The sequence below is a fragment of the Taudactylus pleione genome, unplaced genomic scaffold, assembly GCF_031769625.1.
Source record: "Taudactylus pleione unplaced genomic scaffold, aTauple2 ptg000550l, whole genome shotgun sequence".
NCBI classification, from domain to species: Eukaryota; Metazoa; Chordata; class Amphibia; order Anura; family Myobatrachidae; genus Taudactylus; species Taudactylus pleione.
Genome location: NW_028284952.1, coordinates 427,501 through 440,000, shown reverse-complemented (window position 1 = coordinate 440,000; position 12,500 = coordinate 427,501). Strand labels below are relative to the sequence as shown.

At 37.6% G+C, this 12,500-nt stretch overlaps 3 non-coding genes and 46 pseudogenes across 3 annotated transcripts; all 49 read right to left on the bottom strand.

Annotated features, from left to right (window-relative positions):
* Nucleotides 1-296: 296 nt before the first annotated feature.
* Nucleotides 297-415, bottom strand: LOC148484811 (5S ribosomal RNA; annotated as a pseudogene).
* Nucleotides 416-530: 115 nt separating this feature from the next.
* LOC148484810 (5S ribosomal RNA) lies at nucleotides 531-649 on the bottom strand (annotated as a pseudogene).
* A 116-nt stretch (nucleotides 650-765) lies between these two features.
* Nucleotides 766-884, bottom strand: LOC148484809 (5S ribosomal RNA). The gene has a single exon (XR_015871717.1). It is a non-coding gene; the product is annotated as a 5S ribosomal RNA (ribosomal RNA).
* A 115-nt stretch (nucleotides 885-999) lies between these two features.
* LOC148484808 (5S ribosomal RNA) lies at nucleotides 1,000-1,118 on the bottom strand (annotated as a pseudogene).
* Nucleotides 1,119-1,235: 117 nt separating this feature from the next.
* LOC148484807 (5S ribosomal RNA) lies at nucleotides 1,236-1,354 on the bottom strand (annotated as a pseudogene).
* A 116-nt stretch (nucleotides 1,355-1,470) lies between these two features.
* LOC148484806 (5S ribosomal RNA) lies at nucleotides 1,471-1,589 on the bottom strand (annotated as a pseudogene).
* Nucleotides 1,590-1,704: 115 nt separating this feature from the next.
* Nucleotides 1,705-1,823, bottom strand: LOC148484805 (5S ribosomal RNA; annotated as a pseudogene).
* A 116-nt stretch (nucleotides 1,824-1,939) lies between these two features.
* LOC148484804 (5S ribosomal RNA) lies at nucleotides 1,940-2,058 on the bottom strand (annotated as a pseudogene).
* Nucleotides 2,059-2,174: 116 nt separating this feature from the next.
* On the bottom strand, nucleotides 2,175-2,293 carry LOC148484803 (5S ribosomal RNA; annotated as a pseudogene).
* A 115-nt stretch (nucleotides 2,294-2,408) lies between these two features.
* LOC148484802 (5S ribosomal RNA) lies at nucleotides 2,409-2,527 on the bottom strand (annotated as a pseudogene).
* A 116-nt stretch (nucleotides 2,528-2,643) lies between these two features.
* Nucleotides 2,644-2,762, bottom strand: LOC148484801 (5S ribosomal RNA; annotated as a pseudogene).
* A 111-nt stretch (nucleotides 2,763-2,873) lies between these two features.
* LOC148484800 (5S ribosomal RNA) lies at nucleotides 2,874-2,992 on the bottom strand (annotated as a pseudogene).
* A 116-nt stretch (nucleotides 2,993-3,108) lies between these two features.
* On the bottom strand, nucleotides 3,109-3,227 carry LOC148484799 (5S ribosomal RNA; annotated as a pseudogene).
* A 116-nt stretch (nucleotides 3,228-3,343) lies between these two features.
* Nucleotides 3,344-3,462, bottom strand: LOC148484798 (5S ribosomal RNA; annotated as a pseudogene).
* Nucleotides 3,463-3,577: 115 nt separating this feature from the next.
* Nucleotides 3,578-3,696, bottom strand: LOC148484797 (5S ribosomal RNA; annotated as a pseudogene).
* Nucleotides 3,697-3,812: 116 nt separating this feature from the next.
* Nucleotides 3,813-3,931, bottom strand: LOC148484796 (5S ribosomal RNA; annotated as a pseudogene).
* A 116-nt stretch (nucleotides 3,932-4,047) lies between these two features.
* On the bottom strand, nucleotides 4,048-4,166 carry LOC148484795 (5S ribosomal RNA; annotated as a pseudogene).
* A 350-nt stretch (nucleotides 4,167-4,516) lies between these two features.
* Nucleotides 4,517-4,635, bottom strand: LOC148484794 (5S ribosomal RNA; annotated as a pseudogene).
* A 116-nt stretch (nucleotides 4,636-4,751) lies between these two features.
* LOC148484793 (5S ribosomal RNA) lies at nucleotides 4,752-4,870 on the bottom strand (annotated as a pseudogene).
* A 116-nt stretch (nucleotides 4,871-4,986) lies between these two features.
* LOC148484792 (5S ribosomal RNA) lies at nucleotides 4,987-5,105 on the bottom strand (annotated as a pseudogene).
* A 116-nt stretch (nucleotides 5,106-5,221) lies between these two features.
* On the bottom strand, nucleotides 5,222-5,340 carry LOC148484791 (5S ribosomal RNA; annotated as a pseudogene).
* A 116-nt stretch (nucleotides 5,341-5,456) lies between these two features.
* Nucleotides 5,457-5,575, bottom strand: LOC148484790 (5S ribosomal RNA; annotated as a pseudogene).
* A 115-nt stretch (nucleotides 5,576-5,690) lies between these two features.
* LOC148484789 (5S ribosomal RNA) lies at nucleotides 5,691-5,809 on the bottom strand (annotated as a pseudogene).
* Nucleotides 5,810-5,925: 116 nt separating this feature from the next.
* Nucleotides 5,926-6,044, bottom strand: LOC148484788 (5S ribosomal RNA; annotated as a pseudogene).
* A 116-nt stretch (nucleotides 6,045-6,160) lies between these two features.
* Nucleotides 6,161-6,279, bottom strand: LOC148484787 (5S ribosomal RNA; annotated as a pseudogene).
* Nucleotides 6,280-6,629: 350 nt separating this feature from the next.
* On the bottom strand, nucleotides 6,630-6,748 carry LOC148484786 (5S ribosomal RNA; annotated as a pseudogene).
* A 117-nt stretch (nucleotides 6,749-6,865) lies between these two features.
* LOC148484785 (5S ribosomal RNA) lies at nucleotides 6,866-6,984 on the bottom strand (annotated as a pseudogene).
* Nucleotides 6,985-7,335: 351 nt separating this feature from the next.
* LOC148484784 (5S ribosomal RNA) lies at nucleotides 7,336-7,454 on the bottom strand (annotated as a pseudogene).
* Nucleotides 7,455-7,570: 116 nt separating this feature from the next.
* On the bottom strand, nucleotides 7,571-7,689 carry LOC148484783 (5S ribosomal RNA; annotated as a pseudogene).
* A 116-nt stretch (nucleotides 7,690-7,805) lies between these two features.
* LOC148484782 (5S ribosomal RNA) lies at nucleotides 7,806-7,924 on the bottom strand (annotated as a pseudogene).
* Nucleotides 7,925-8,040: 116 nt separating this feature from the next.
* Nucleotides 8,041-8,159, bottom strand: LOC148484781 (5S ribosomal RNA). Its single transcript, XR_015870869.1, has one exon. It is a non-coding gene; the product is annotated as a 5S ribosomal RNA (ribosomal RNA).
* Nucleotides 8,160-8,274: 115 nt separating this feature from the next.
* Nucleotides 8,275-8,393, bottom strand: LOC148484780 (5S ribosomal RNA; annotated as a pseudogene).
* A 116-nt stretch (nucleotides 8,394-8,509) lies between these two features.
* On the bottom strand, nucleotides 8,510-8,628 carry LOC148484779 (5S ribosomal RNA; annotated as a pseudogene).
* Nucleotides 8,629-8,739: 111 nt separating this feature from the next.
* On the bottom strand, nucleotides 8,740-8,858 carry LOC148484778 (5S ribosomal RNA; annotated as a pseudogene).
* Nucleotides 8,859-8,974: 116 nt separating this feature from the next.
* Nucleotides 8,975-9,093, bottom strand: LOC148484777 (5S ribosomal RNA; annotated as a pseudogene).
* A 116-nt stretch (nucleotides 9,094-9,209) lies between these two features.
* LOC148484776 (5S ribosomal RNA) lies at nucleotides 9,210-9,328 on the bottom strand (annotated as a pseudogene).
* A 115-nt stretch (nucleotides 9,329-9,443) lies between these two features.
* Nucleotides 9,444-9,562, bottom strand: LOC148484775 (5S ribosomal RNA; annotated as a pseudogene).
* Nucleotides 9,563-9,678: 116 nt separating this feature from the next.
* Nucleotides 9,679-9,797, bottom strand: LOC148484774 (5S ribosomal RNA; annotated as a pseudogene).
* A 116-nt stretch (nucleotides 9,798-9,913) lies between these two features.
* On the bottom strand, nucleotides 9,914-10,032 carry LOC148484773 (5S ribosomal RNA; annotated as a pseudogene).
* A 116-nt stretch (nucleotides 10,033-10,148) lies between these two features.
* LOC148484772 (5S ribosomal RNA) lies at nucleotides 10,149-10,267 on the bottom strand (annotated as a pseudogene).
* Nucleotides 10,268-10,383: 116 nt separating this feature from the next.
* Nucleotides 10,384-10,502, bottom strand: LOC148484771 (5S ribosomal RNA). The gene has a single exon (XR_015870867.1). It is a non-coding gene; the product is annotated as a 5S ribosomal RNA (ribosomal RNA).
* Nucleotides 10,503-10,617: 115 nt separating this feature from the next.
* On the bottom strand, nucleotides 10,618-10,736 carry LOC148484770 (5S ribosomal RNA; annotated as a pseudogene).
* Nucleotides 10,737-10,852: 116 nt separating this feature from the next.
* Nucleotides 10,853-10,971, bottom strand: LOC148484769 (5S ribosomal RNA; annotated as a pseudogene).
* A 111-nt stretch (nucleotides 10,972-11,082) lies between these two features.
* On the bottom strand, nucleotides 11,083-11,201 carry LOC148484768 (5S ribosomal RNA; annotated as a pseudogene).
* Nucleotides 11,202-11,317: 116 nt separating this feature from the next.
* LOC148484767 (5S ribosomal RNA) lies at nucleotides 11,318-11,436 on the bottom strand (annotated as a pseudogene).
* A 115-nt stretch (nucleotides 11,437-11,551) lies between these two features.
* On the bottom strand, nucleotides 11,552-11,670 carry LOC148484766 (5S ribosomal RNA; annotated as a pseudogene).
* A 116-nt stretch (nucleotides 11,671-11,786) lies between these two features.
* Nucleotides 11,787-11,905, bottom strand: LOC148484765 (5S ribosomal RNA; annotated as a pseudogene).
* A 116-nt stretch (nucleotides 11,906-12,021) lies between these two features.
* On the bottom strand, nucleotides 12,022-12,140 carry LOC148484764 (5S ribosomal RNA; annotated as a pseudogene).
* Nucleotides 12,141-12,256: 116 nt separating this feature from the next.
* LOC148484763 (5S ribosomal RNA) lies at nucleotides 12,257-12,375 on the bottom strand (annotated as a pseudogene).
* Between the last annotated feature and the right edge of the window lie 125 nt (nucleotides 12,376-12,500).

Below are 12,500 nucleotides of genomic sequence, written 5' to 3'. Positions count from 1 at the left end.
GATAAGTTGAAAAAATTAAATGTAAAATGTAATAGAAAAGAATGTTATGGCAGTATAAAATTACCTACTGCACCTGGTTTTCCCAGGTGGTCTCCCATCCAAGTTCTGTCCATACCCAACACTGCATAGCTACCAAGATAAGACGAGATTGGGCATGTCCAGTGTGGATTGGCTGTAGGTGCTCAAAAGTATTAACTTTAGACCTCTATTACTTCTTAACTCAAGGAAATTCATTGATAAGTTGAAAAAATTAAATGTAAAATGTAATAGAAAAGAAAGTTCTGGCAGTATAAAATTACCTACAGCTCCTGGTATTCCCAGGTGGTCTCCCATCCAAGTACTAACCAGGCCCAACACTGCATAGCTTCCAAGATCAGACGAGATTGGGCATGTCCACTGTGGTTTGGCTGTAGGTGCTCAAAAGCATTAAATTTAGACCTCTTTTACTTCTTAACTCAAGTAAATTCAATGATAAGTTGAAAAATTAAATGTAAAATGTAATAGAAAAGAATGTTAAGGCAGTATAAAATTACCTACAGCTCCTGGTATTCCCAGGTGGTCTCCCATCCAAGTACTAACCAGGCCCAACACTGCATAGCTTCCAAGATCAGACGAGATTGGGCATGTCCAGTGTGGTTTGGCTGTAGGTGCTCAAAAACATTAACTTTAGACCTCTATTACTTCTTAACTCAAGTAAATTCATTGATAAGTTGAAAAAATTAAATGTAAAATGTAATAGAAAAGACTGTTATGGCAGTATAAAATTACCTACAGCACCTGGTATTCCCAGGTGGTCTCCCATCCAAGTACTAACCAGGCCCAACACTGCATAGCTTCCAAGATCAGACGAGATTGGGCATGTCCAGTGTGGTTTGGCTGTAGGTGCTCAAAAACATTAACTTTAGACCTCTTTTACTTCTTAACTCAAGTAAATTCAATGATAAGTTGAAAAATAAAATGTAAAATGAAATAGAAAAGAATGTTATGGCAGTATAAAATTACCTACAGCACCTAGTATTCCCAGGTGGTCTCCGATCTAAGTACTAACCAGGCCCAACAATGCATAGCTTCCAAGATCAGACGAGATTGGGCATGTCCAGTGTGGTTTGGCTGTAGGTGCTCAAAAACATTAACTTTAGACCGCTTTTACTTCTTAACTCAAGTAAATTCATTGATAAGTTGAAAAAATGAAATGTAAAATGTAATAGAAAAGAATGATTTTGGCTGTCTAAAATTACCTACAGCACCTGGTATTCCCAGGTGGTCTCCCATCCAAGTACAAACCAGGCCCAACACTGCATAGCTTCCAAGATCAGACAAGATTGGGCATGTCCAGTGTGGTTTGGCTGTAGGTGCTCAAAAGTATTAAATTTAGACCTCTATTACTTCTTTACTCAAGTAAATTCATTGATAAGATGAAAAAATTAAATGTAAAATGTAATAGAAAAGAATGTTATGGCAGTATAAAATTACCTACAGCTCCTGGTATTCCCAGGTCGTCTCCCATCCAAGTACTAACCAGGCCCAACACTGCATAGCTTCCAAGATCAGACGAGATTGGGCATGTCCAGTGTGGTTTGGCTGTAGGTGCTCAAAAACATTAACTTTAGACCTCTTTTACTTCTTAACTCAAGTAAATTCAATGATAAGTTGAAAAATGAAATGTAATATGTAATAGAAAAGAATGTTATGGCTGCATTAAATTACCTACAGCACCTGGTATTCCCAGGTGGTCCCCCATCCAAGTACTAACCAGGCCCAACACTGCATAGCTTCCAAGATCAGACAAGATTGGGCATGTCCAGTGTGGTCTGGCTGTAGGTGCTCAAAACCATTAACTTTAGACCTCTTTTACTTCTTAACTCAAGTAAATTCATTGATAAGTTGAAAAAATTAAATGTAAAATGTAATAGAAAAGAATGTTATGGCAGTATAAAATTACCTACAGCACCTGGTATTCCCAGGTGGTCTCCCATCCAAGTACTAACCAGTCCCAACACTGCATAGTTTCCAAGATCAGACGAGATTGGGCATGTCCAGTGTGGTTTGGCTGTAGGTGCCCAAAAGCATTAAATTTATACCGCTATTACTTCTTAACTCAAGTAAATTCATTGATAAGTTGAAAAAATTAAATGTAAAATTTAATAGAAAAGAATGTTATGGCAGTATAAAATTACCTACAGCACCTGGTATTCCTAGGTGGTCTCCCATCCAAGTACTAACCAGGCCCAACACTGCATAGCTTCCAAGATCAGACGAGATTGGGCATGTCCAGTGTGGTTTGACTGTAGGTGCTCAAAAACATTAACTTTAGACCTCTTTTACTTCTTAACTCAAGTAAATTCAATGATAAGTTGTAAAATTAAATGTAAAATATAATAGAAAAGAATGTTATGGCAGTATAAAATTACCTACAGCTCCTGGTATTCCAAGGTGGTCTCCCATCCAAGTACTAACCAGGCCCAACACTGCATAGCTTCCAAGATCAGACGAGATTGGGCATGTCCAGTGTGCTTTGGCTGCAGGTGCTCAAAAACACTAACTTTAGACCTCTTTTACTTCTTAACTCAAGTAAATTCATTGATAAGTTGAAAAAATTAAATGTAAAATGTTCTAGAAAAGAATGTTATGGCAGTATAAAATTACCTACAGCACCTTGTATTCCCAGGTGGTCTCCCATCCAAGTACAAACCAGGCCAAACACTGCATAGCTTCCAAGATCAGACGAGATTGGGCATGTCCAGTGTGGTTTGGCTGTAGGTGCTCAAATACATTAACTTTAGACCTCTTTTACTTCTTTACTCAAGTAAATTCATTGATAAGTTGAAAAAATTAAATGTAAAATGTAATAGACTGTTATGGCAGTATAAAATTACCTACAGCACCTGGGATTCCTAGGTGGTCTCCTATCCAAGTACTAACCAGGTCCAACACTGCATAGCTTCCAAAATCAGACGAGATTGGGCATGTCCAGTGTGGTTTGGCTGTAGGTGCTCATAAACATTAACTTTAGACATCTTTTACTTCTTAACTCAAGTAAATTCATTGATAAGTTGAAAAAATTAAATGTAAAATGTAATAGAAAAGAATGTTATGGCTGCATAAAATTACCTACAGCACCTGGTATTCCCAGGTGGTCTCCCATCCAAGTTCTAACCAGGCCCAACACTGCATAGCTTCCAAGATCAGACGAGATTGGGCATGTCCAGTGTGGTTTGGCTGTAGGTGCTCAAAAACATTAACTTTAGACCTCTATTACTTCTTAACTCAAGTAAATTCATTGATAAGTTGAAAAAAATAAATTTAAAATGTAATAGAAAAGAATGTTATGGCACTATAAAATTACCTACAGCACCTGGTATTCCCAGGTGGTCTCCCATCCAAGTACTAACCAGGCCCAACACTGCATAGCTTCCAAGATCAGTTGAGATTGGGCATGTCCAGTGTGGTTTGGCTGTAGGTGCTCAAAAACATTAACTATAGACCTCTTTTACTTCTTAACTCAAGTAAATTCATTGATAAGTTGAAAAAATGAAATGTAAAATGTAATAGAAAGAATGTTTTGGTTGTCTAAAATTACCTACAGCACCTGGTATTCCCAGGTGGTCTCCCATCCAAGTACAAACGAGGCCCAACACTGCATAGTTTCCAAGATCAGACGAGATTGGGCATGTCCAGTGTGGTTTGGCTGTAGGTGCTCAAAAGCATTAAATTTAGACCTCTATTACTTCTTAACTCAAGTAAATTCATTGATAAGTTGAAAAAATTAAATGTAAAATGTAATAGAAAAGAATGTTATGGTAGTTTAAAATTACCTACAGCTCCTGGTATTCCCAGGTGGTCTCCCATCCAAGTACTAACCAGGCCCAACACTGCATAGCTTCCAAGATGAGACGAGATTGGGCATGTCCACTGTGGTTTGGCTGTAGGTGCTCAAAAGCATTAAATTTAGACCGCTTTTACTTCTTAACACAAGTAAATTCATTGATAAGTTGAAAAAATTAAATGTAAAATGTAATAGAAAAGAATGTTATGGCAGTATAAAATTACCTACAGCACCTAGGATTCCTAGGTAGTCTCCCATCCAAGTACTAACCAGTCCCAACACTGCATAGCTTCCAAGATCAGACGAGATTGGGCATGTCCAGTGTGGTTTGGCTGTAGGTGCTCAAAAACATTAAATTTAGACCTCTATTACTTCTTAACTCAAGTAAATTCATTAATAAGTTGAAAAAATTAAATGTAAAATGTAACAGAAAAGAATGTTATGACAGTATAAAATTACCTACTGCACCTGGTTTTCGCAGGTGGTCTCCCATCCAAGTACTGACCATGCCCAACACTGCATAGCTACCAAGATAAAACGAGATGGGGCATGTCCAGTGTGGATTGGCTGTAGGTGCTCAAAAGTATTAACTTTAGACCTCTTTTACTTCTTAACTCAAGTAAATTCAATGATAAGTTGAAAAATTAAATGTAAAATGTAATAGAAAAGAATGTTATGGCAGTATAAAATTACCTACAGCTCCTGGTATTCCCAGGTGGTCTCCCATCCAAGTACTAACCAGGCCCAACACTGCATAGCTTCCAAGATCAGACGAGATTGGGCATGTCCAGTGTGGTTTGGCTGTAGGTGCTCAAAAACATTAACTTTAGACCTCTATTACTTCTTAACTCAAGTAAATTCATTGATAAGTTGAAAAAATGAAATGTAAAATGTAATAGAAAAGAATGTTATGGCAGTTTAAAATTACCTACAGCACCTGGGATTCCTAGGTGGTCTCCTATCCAAGTACTAACCAGGTCCAACACTGCATAGCTTCCAAGATCAGACGAGATTGGGCATGTCCAGTGTGGTTTGGCTGTAGGTGCTCAAAAACATTAAATTTAGACCTCTTTTACTTCTTAACTCAAGTAAATTCATTGATAAGTTGAAAAAATTAAATGTAAAATGTAATAGAAAAGAATGTTATGGCTGCATAAAATTACCTACAGCACCTGGTATTCCCAGGTGGTCTCCCATCCAAGTACTAACCAGGCACAACACTGCATAGCTTCCAAGATCAGACGAGATTGGGCATGTCCAGTGTGGTTTGGCAGTAGGTGCTCAAAAGCATTAACTTTAGACCTCTATTACTTCTTAACTCAAGTAAATTCATTGATAAGTTGAAAAATTTAAATGTAAAATGTAATAGAAAAGAATGTTCTGGCAGTATAAAATTACCTACAGCTCCTGGTATTCCCAGGTGGTCTCCCATCCAAGTACTAACCAGGCCCAACACTGCATAGCTTCCAAGATCAGACGAGATTGGGCATGTCCAGTGTGGATTGGCTGTAGGTGCTCAGAAGTATTAACTTTAGACCTCTATTACTTCTTAACTCAAGGAAATTCATTGATAAGTTGAAAAAATCAAATGTAAAATGTAATAGAAAAGACTGTTATGGCAGTATAAAATTACCTACAGCACCTGGTATTCCCAGGTGGTTTCCCATCCAAGTACTAACCAGGCCCAACACTGCATAGCTTCCAAGATCAGACGAGATTGGGCATGTCCAGTGTGGTTTGGCTGTAGTTGCTCAAAAACATTAACTTTAGACCTCTTTTACTTCTTAACTCAAGTAAATTCAATGATAAGTTGAAAAATGAAATGTAAAATGTAATAGAAAAGAATGTTATGGCAGTATAAAATTACCTACAGCACCTGGTATTCCCAGGTGGTCTCCCATCCAAGTACAAACGAGGCCCAACACTGCATAGCTTCCAAGATCAGACGAGATTGGGCATGTCCAGTGTGGTTTGGCTGTAGGTGCTCAAAAGCATTAAATTTAGACCTCTATTACTTCTTAACTCAAGTAAATTCATTGATAAGTTGAAAAAATTAAATGTAAAATGTAATAGAAAAGAATGTTATGGTAGTTTAAAATTACCTACAGCTCCTGGTATTCCCAGGTGGTCTCCCATCCAAGTACTAACCAGGCCCAACACTGCATAGCTTCCAAGATCAGACGAGATTGGGCATGTCCACTGTGGTTTGGCTGTAGGTGCTCAAAAGCGTTAAATTTAGACCACTTTTACTTCTTAACACAAGTAAATTCATTGATAAGTTGAAAAAATTAAATGTAAAATGTAATAGAAAAGAATGTTATGGCAGTATAAAATTACCTACAGCACCTAGGATTCCTAGGTAGTCTCCCATCCAAGTACTAACCAGTCCCAACACTGCATAGCTTCCAAGATCAGACGAGATTGGGCATGTCCAGTGTGGTTTGGCTGTAGGTGCTCAAAAACATTAACTTTAGACCTCTATTACTTCTTAACTCAAGTAAATTCATTAATAAGTTGAAAAAATTAAATGTAAAATGTAATAGAAAAGAATGTTATGGCAGTATAAAATTACCTACTGCACCTGGTTTTCCCAGGTGGTCTCCCATCCAAGTACTGACCATGCCCAACACTGCATAGCTACCAAGATAAAACGACATGGGGCATGTCCAGTGTGGATTGGCTGTAGGTGCTCAAAAGTATTAACTTTAGACCTCTTTTACTTCTTAACTCAAGTAAATTCAATGATAAGTTGAAAAATTAAATGTAAAATGTAATAGAAAAGAATGTTATGGCAGTATAAAATTACCTACAGCTCCTGGTATTCCCAGGTGGTCTCCCATCCAAGTACTAACCAGGCCCAACACTGCATAGCTTCCAAGATCAGACGAGATTGGGCATGTCCAGTGTGGTTTGGCTGTAGGTGCTCAAAAACATTAACTTTAGACCTCTATTACTTCTTAACTCAAGTAAATTCATTGATAAGTTGAAAAAATCAAATGTAAAATGTAATAAAAAAGAATGATTTTGGCTGTCTAAAATTACCTACAGCTCCTGGTATTCCCAGGTGGTCTCCCATCCAAGTACAAACCAGGCCCAACACTGCATAGCTTCCAAGATCAGACAAGATTGGGCATGTCCAGTGTGGTTTGACTGTAGATGCTCAAAATCATTAACTTTAGACCTGTATTACTTCTTAACTCAAGTAAATTCATTGATAAGTTGAAAAAATTAAATGTAAAATGCAATAGAAAAGAATGTTATGGCAGTATAAAATTACCTACTGCACCTGCTTTTCCCAGGTGGTCTCCCATCCAAGTTCTGACCATACCCAACACTGCATAGTTACCAAGATAAGACGAGATTGGGCATGTCCAGTGTGGATTGGCTGTAGGTGCTCAAAAGTATTAACTTTAGACCTCTTTTACTTCTTAACTCAAGGAAATTCATTGATAAGTTGAAAAAATTAAATGTAAAATGTAATAGAAAAGAATGTTCTGGCAGTATAAAATTACCTACAGCTCCTGGTATTCCCAGGTGGTCTCCCATCCAAGTACTAACCAGGCCCAACACTGCATAACTTCCAAGATCAGACGAGATTGGGCATGTCCACTGTGGTTTGGCTGTAGGTGCTCAAAAGCATTAAATTTAGACCGCTTTTATTTCTTAACTCAAGTAAATTCAATGTTAAGTTGAAAAAATTAAATGTAAAATGTAATAGAAAAGAATGTTATGGCAGTGTAAAATTACCTACAGCACCTGGTATTCCCAGGTGGTCTCCCATCCAAGTACTAACCAGGCCCAACACTGCAGAGCTTCCAAGATCAGACGAGATTGGGCATGTCCAGTGTGGTCTGGCTGTAGGTGCTCAAAACCATTAACTTTAGACCTCTTTTACTTCTTAACTCAAGTAAATTCATTGATAAGTTGAAAAAATTAAATGTAAAATGTAATAGAAAAGAATGTTATGGCAGTATAAAATTACCTACAGCACCTGGTATTCCCAGGTGGTCTCCCATCCAAGTACTAACCAGTCCCAACACTGCATAGTTTCCAAGATCAGACGAGATTGGGCATGTCCAGTGTGGTTTGGCTGTAGGTGCCCAAAAGCATTAAATTTATACAGCTATTACTTCTTAACTCAAGTAAATTCATTGATAAGTTGAAAAAATTAAATGTAAAATGTAATAGAAAAGAATGTTATGGCAGTATAAAATTACCTACAGCACCTGGTATTCCCAGGTGGTCTCCCATCCAAGTACTAACCAGGCCCAACACTGCATAGCTTCCAAGATCAGACGAGATTGGGCATGTCCAGTGTGGTTTGACTGTAGGTGCTCAAAAACATTAACTTTAGACCTCTTTTACTTCTTAACTCAAGTAAATTCAATGATAAGTTGTAAAATTAAATGTAAAATATAATAGAAAAGAATGTTATGGCAGTATAAAATTACCTACAGCTCCTGGTATTCCAAGGTGGTCTCCCATCCAAGTACTAACCAGGCCCAACACTGCATAGCTTCCAAGATCAGACGAGATTGGGCATGTCCAGTGTGCTTTGGCTGTAGGTGCTCAAAAACATTAACTTTAGACCTCTTTTACTTCTTAACTCAAGTAAATTCATTGATAAGTTGAAAAAATTAAATGTAAAATGTTCTAGAAAAGAATGTTATGGCAGTATAAAATTACCTACAGCACCTTGTATTCCCAGGTGGTCTCCCATCCAAGTACAAACCAGGCCAAACACTGCATAGCTTCCAAGATCAGACGAGATTGGGCATGTCCAGTGTGGTTTGGCTGTAGGTGCTCAAAGATATTAACTTTAGACCTCTTTTACTTCTTTACTCAAGTAAATTCATTGATAAGTTGAAAAAATTAAATGTAAAATGTAATAGACTGTTATGGCAGTATATAATTACCTACAGCACCTGGGATTCCTAGGTGGTCTCCCATCCAAGTACTAACCAGGTCCAACACTACATAGCTTCCAAAATCAGATGAGACTGGGCATGTCCAGTGTGGTTTGGCTGTAGGTGCTCATAAACATTAACTTTAGACCTCTTTTACTTCTTAACTCAAGTAAATTCATTGATAAGTTGAAAAAATTAAATGTAAAATGTAATAGAAAAGAATGTTATGGCTGCATAAAATTACCTACAGCACCTGGTATTCCCAGGTGGTCTCCCATCCAAGTACTAACCAGGCCCAACACTGCACAGCTTCCAAGATCAGACGAGATTGGGCATGTCCAGTGTGGTTTGGCTGTAGGTGCTCAAAAACATTAACTTTAGACCTCTATTACTTCTTAACTCAAGTAAATTCATTGATAAGTTGAAAAAATTAAATTTAAAATGTAATAGAAAAGAATGTTATGGCACTATAAAATTACCTACAGCACCTGGTAATCCCAGGTGGTCTCCCATCCAAGTACTAACCAGGCCCAACACTGCATAGCTTCCAAGATCAGACGAGATTGGGCATGTCCAGTGTGGTTTGGCTGTAGGTGCTCAAAAACGTAAACTTTAGACCTCTTTTACTTCTTAACTCAAGTAAATTCAATGATAAGTTGAAAAATGAAATGTAAAATGTTATAGAAAAGAATGTTATGGCAGTATAAAATTACCTACAGCACCTGGTATTCCCAGGTGGTCTCCCATCCAAGTACTAACCAGGCCCAACACTGCATAGCTTCCAAGATCAGTTGAGATTGGGCATGTCCAGTGTGGTTTGGCTGTAGGTGCTCAAAAACATTAACTATAGACCTCTTTTACTTCTTAACTCAAGTAAATTCATTGATAAGTTGAAAAAATGAAATGTAAAATGTAATAGAAAAGAATATTTTGGTTGTCTAAAATTACCTACAGCACCTGGTATTCCCAGGTGGTCTCCCATCCAAGTACAAACGAGGCCCAACACTGCATAGCTTCCAAGATCAGACGAGATTGGGCATGTCCAGTGTGGTTTGGCTGTAGGTGCTCAAAAGCATTAAATTTAGACCTCTATTACTTCTTAACTCAAGTAAATTCATTGATAAGTTGAAAAAATTAAATGTAAAATGTAATAGAAAAGAATGTTATGGTAGTTTAAAATTACCTACAGCTCCTGGTATTCCCAGGTGGTCTCCCATCCAAGTACTAACCAGGCCCAACACTGCATAGCTTCCAAGATCAGACGAGATTGGGCATGTCCAGTGTGGTCTGGCTTTAGGTGCTCAAAACCATTAACTTTAGACCTCTTTTACTTCTTAACTCAAGTAAATTCATTGATAAGTTGAAAAAATTAAATGTAAAATGTAATAGAAAAGAATGTTATGGCAGTATAAAATTACCTACAGCACCTGGTATTTCCAGGTGGTCTCCCATCCAAGTACTAACCAGTCCCAACACTGCATAGTTTCCAAGATCAGACGAGATTGGGCATGTCCAGTGTGGTTTGGCTGTAGGTGCCCAAAAGCATTAAATTTATACAGCTATTACTTCTTAACTCAAGTAAATTCATTGATAAGTTGAAAAAATTAAATGTAAAATGTAATAGAAAAGAATGTTATGGCAGTATAAAATTACCTACAGCACCTGGTATTCCCAGGTGGTCTCCCATCCAAGTACTAACCAGGCCCAACACTGCATAGCTTCCAAGATCAGACGAGATTGGGCATGTCCAGTGTGGTTTGACTGTAGGTGCTCAAAAACATTAACTTTAGACCTCTTTTACTTCTTAACTCAAGTAAATTCAATGATAAGTTGTAAAATTAAATGTAAAATATAATAGAAAAGAATGTTATGGCAGTATAAAATTACCTACAGCTCCTGGTATTCCAAGGTGGTCTCCCATCCAAGTACTAACCAGGCCCAACGCTGCATAGCTTCCAAGATCAGACGAGATTGGGCATGTCCAGTGTGCTTTGGCTGTAGGTGCTCAAAAGCATTAACTTTAGACCTCTTTTACTTCTTAACTCAAGTAAATTCATTGATAAGTTGAAAAAATTAAATGTAAAATGTTCTAGAAAAGAATGTTATGGCAGTATAAAATTACCTACAGCACCTTGTATTCCCAGGTGGTCTCCCATCCAAGTACAAACCAGGCCAAACACTGCATAGCTTCCAAGATCAGACGAGATTGGGCATGTCCAGTGTGGTTTGGCTGTAGGTGCTCAAAGACATTAACTTTAGACCTCTTTTACTTCTTTACTCAAGTAAATTCATTGATAAGTTGAAAAAATTAAATGTAAAATGTAATAGACTGTTATGGCAGTATATAATTACCTACAGCACCTGGGATTCCTAGGTGGTCTCCCATCCAAGTACTAACCAGGTCCAACACTACATAGCTTCCAAAATCTGATGAGACTGGGCATGTCCAGTGTGGTTTGGCTGTAGGTGCTCAAAAACATTAACTTTAGACCTCTATTACTTCTTAACTCAAGTAAATTCATTGATAAGTTGAAAAAATTAAATTTAAAATGTAATAGAAAAGAATGTTATGGCACTATAAAATTACCTACAGCACCTGGTAATCCCAGGTGGTCTCCCATCCAAGTACTAACCAGGCCCAACACTGCATAGCTTCCAAGATCAGACGAGATTGGGCATGTCCAGTGTGGTTTGGCTGTAGGTGCTCAAAAACGTAAACTTTAGACCTCTTTTACTTCTTAACTCAAGTAAATTCAATGATAAGTTGAAAAATGAAATGTAAAATGTTATAGAAAAGAATGTTATGGCAGTATAAAATTACCTACAGCACCTGGTATTCCCAGGTGGTCTCCCATCCAAGTACTAACCAGGCCCAACACTGCATAGCTTCCAAGATCAGTTGAGATTGGGCATGTCCAGTGTGGTTTGGCTGTAGATGCTCAAAAACATTAACTATAGACCTCTTTTACTTCTTAACTCAAGTAAATTCATTGATAAGTTGAAAAAATGAAATGTAAAATGTAATAGAAAAGAATATTTTGGTTGTCTAAAATTACCTACAGCACCTGGTATTCCCAGGTGGTCTCCCATCCAAGTACAAACGAGGCCCAACACTGCATAGCTTCCAAGATCAGACGAGATTGGGCATGTCCAGTGTGGTTTGGCTGTAGGTGCTCAAAAGCATTAAATTTAGACCTCTATTACTTCTTAACTCAAGTAAATTCATTGATAAGTTGAAAAAATTAAATGTAAAATGTAATAGAAAAGAATGTTATGGTAGTTTAAAATTACCTACAGCTCCTGGTATTCCCAGGTGGTCTCCCATCCAAGTACTAACCAGGCCCAACACTGCATAGCTTCCAAGATCAGACGAGATTGGGCATGTCCACTGTGGTTTGGCTGTAGGTGCTCAAAAGCGTTAAATTTAGACCACTTTTACTTCTTAACACAAGTAAATTCATTGATAAGTTGAAAAAATTAAATGTAAAATGTAATAGAAAAGAATGTTATGGCAGTATAAAATTACCTACAGCACCTAGGATTCCTAGGTAGTCTCCCATCCAAGTACTAACCAGTCCCAACACTGCATAGCTTCCAAGATCAGACGAGATTGGGCATGTCCAGTGTGGTTTGGCTGTAGGTGCTCAAAAACATTAACTTTAGACCTCTATTACTTCTTAACTCAAGTAAATTCATTAATAAGTTGAAAAAATTAAATGTAAAATGTAATAGAAAAGAATGTTATGGCAGTATAAAATTACCTACTG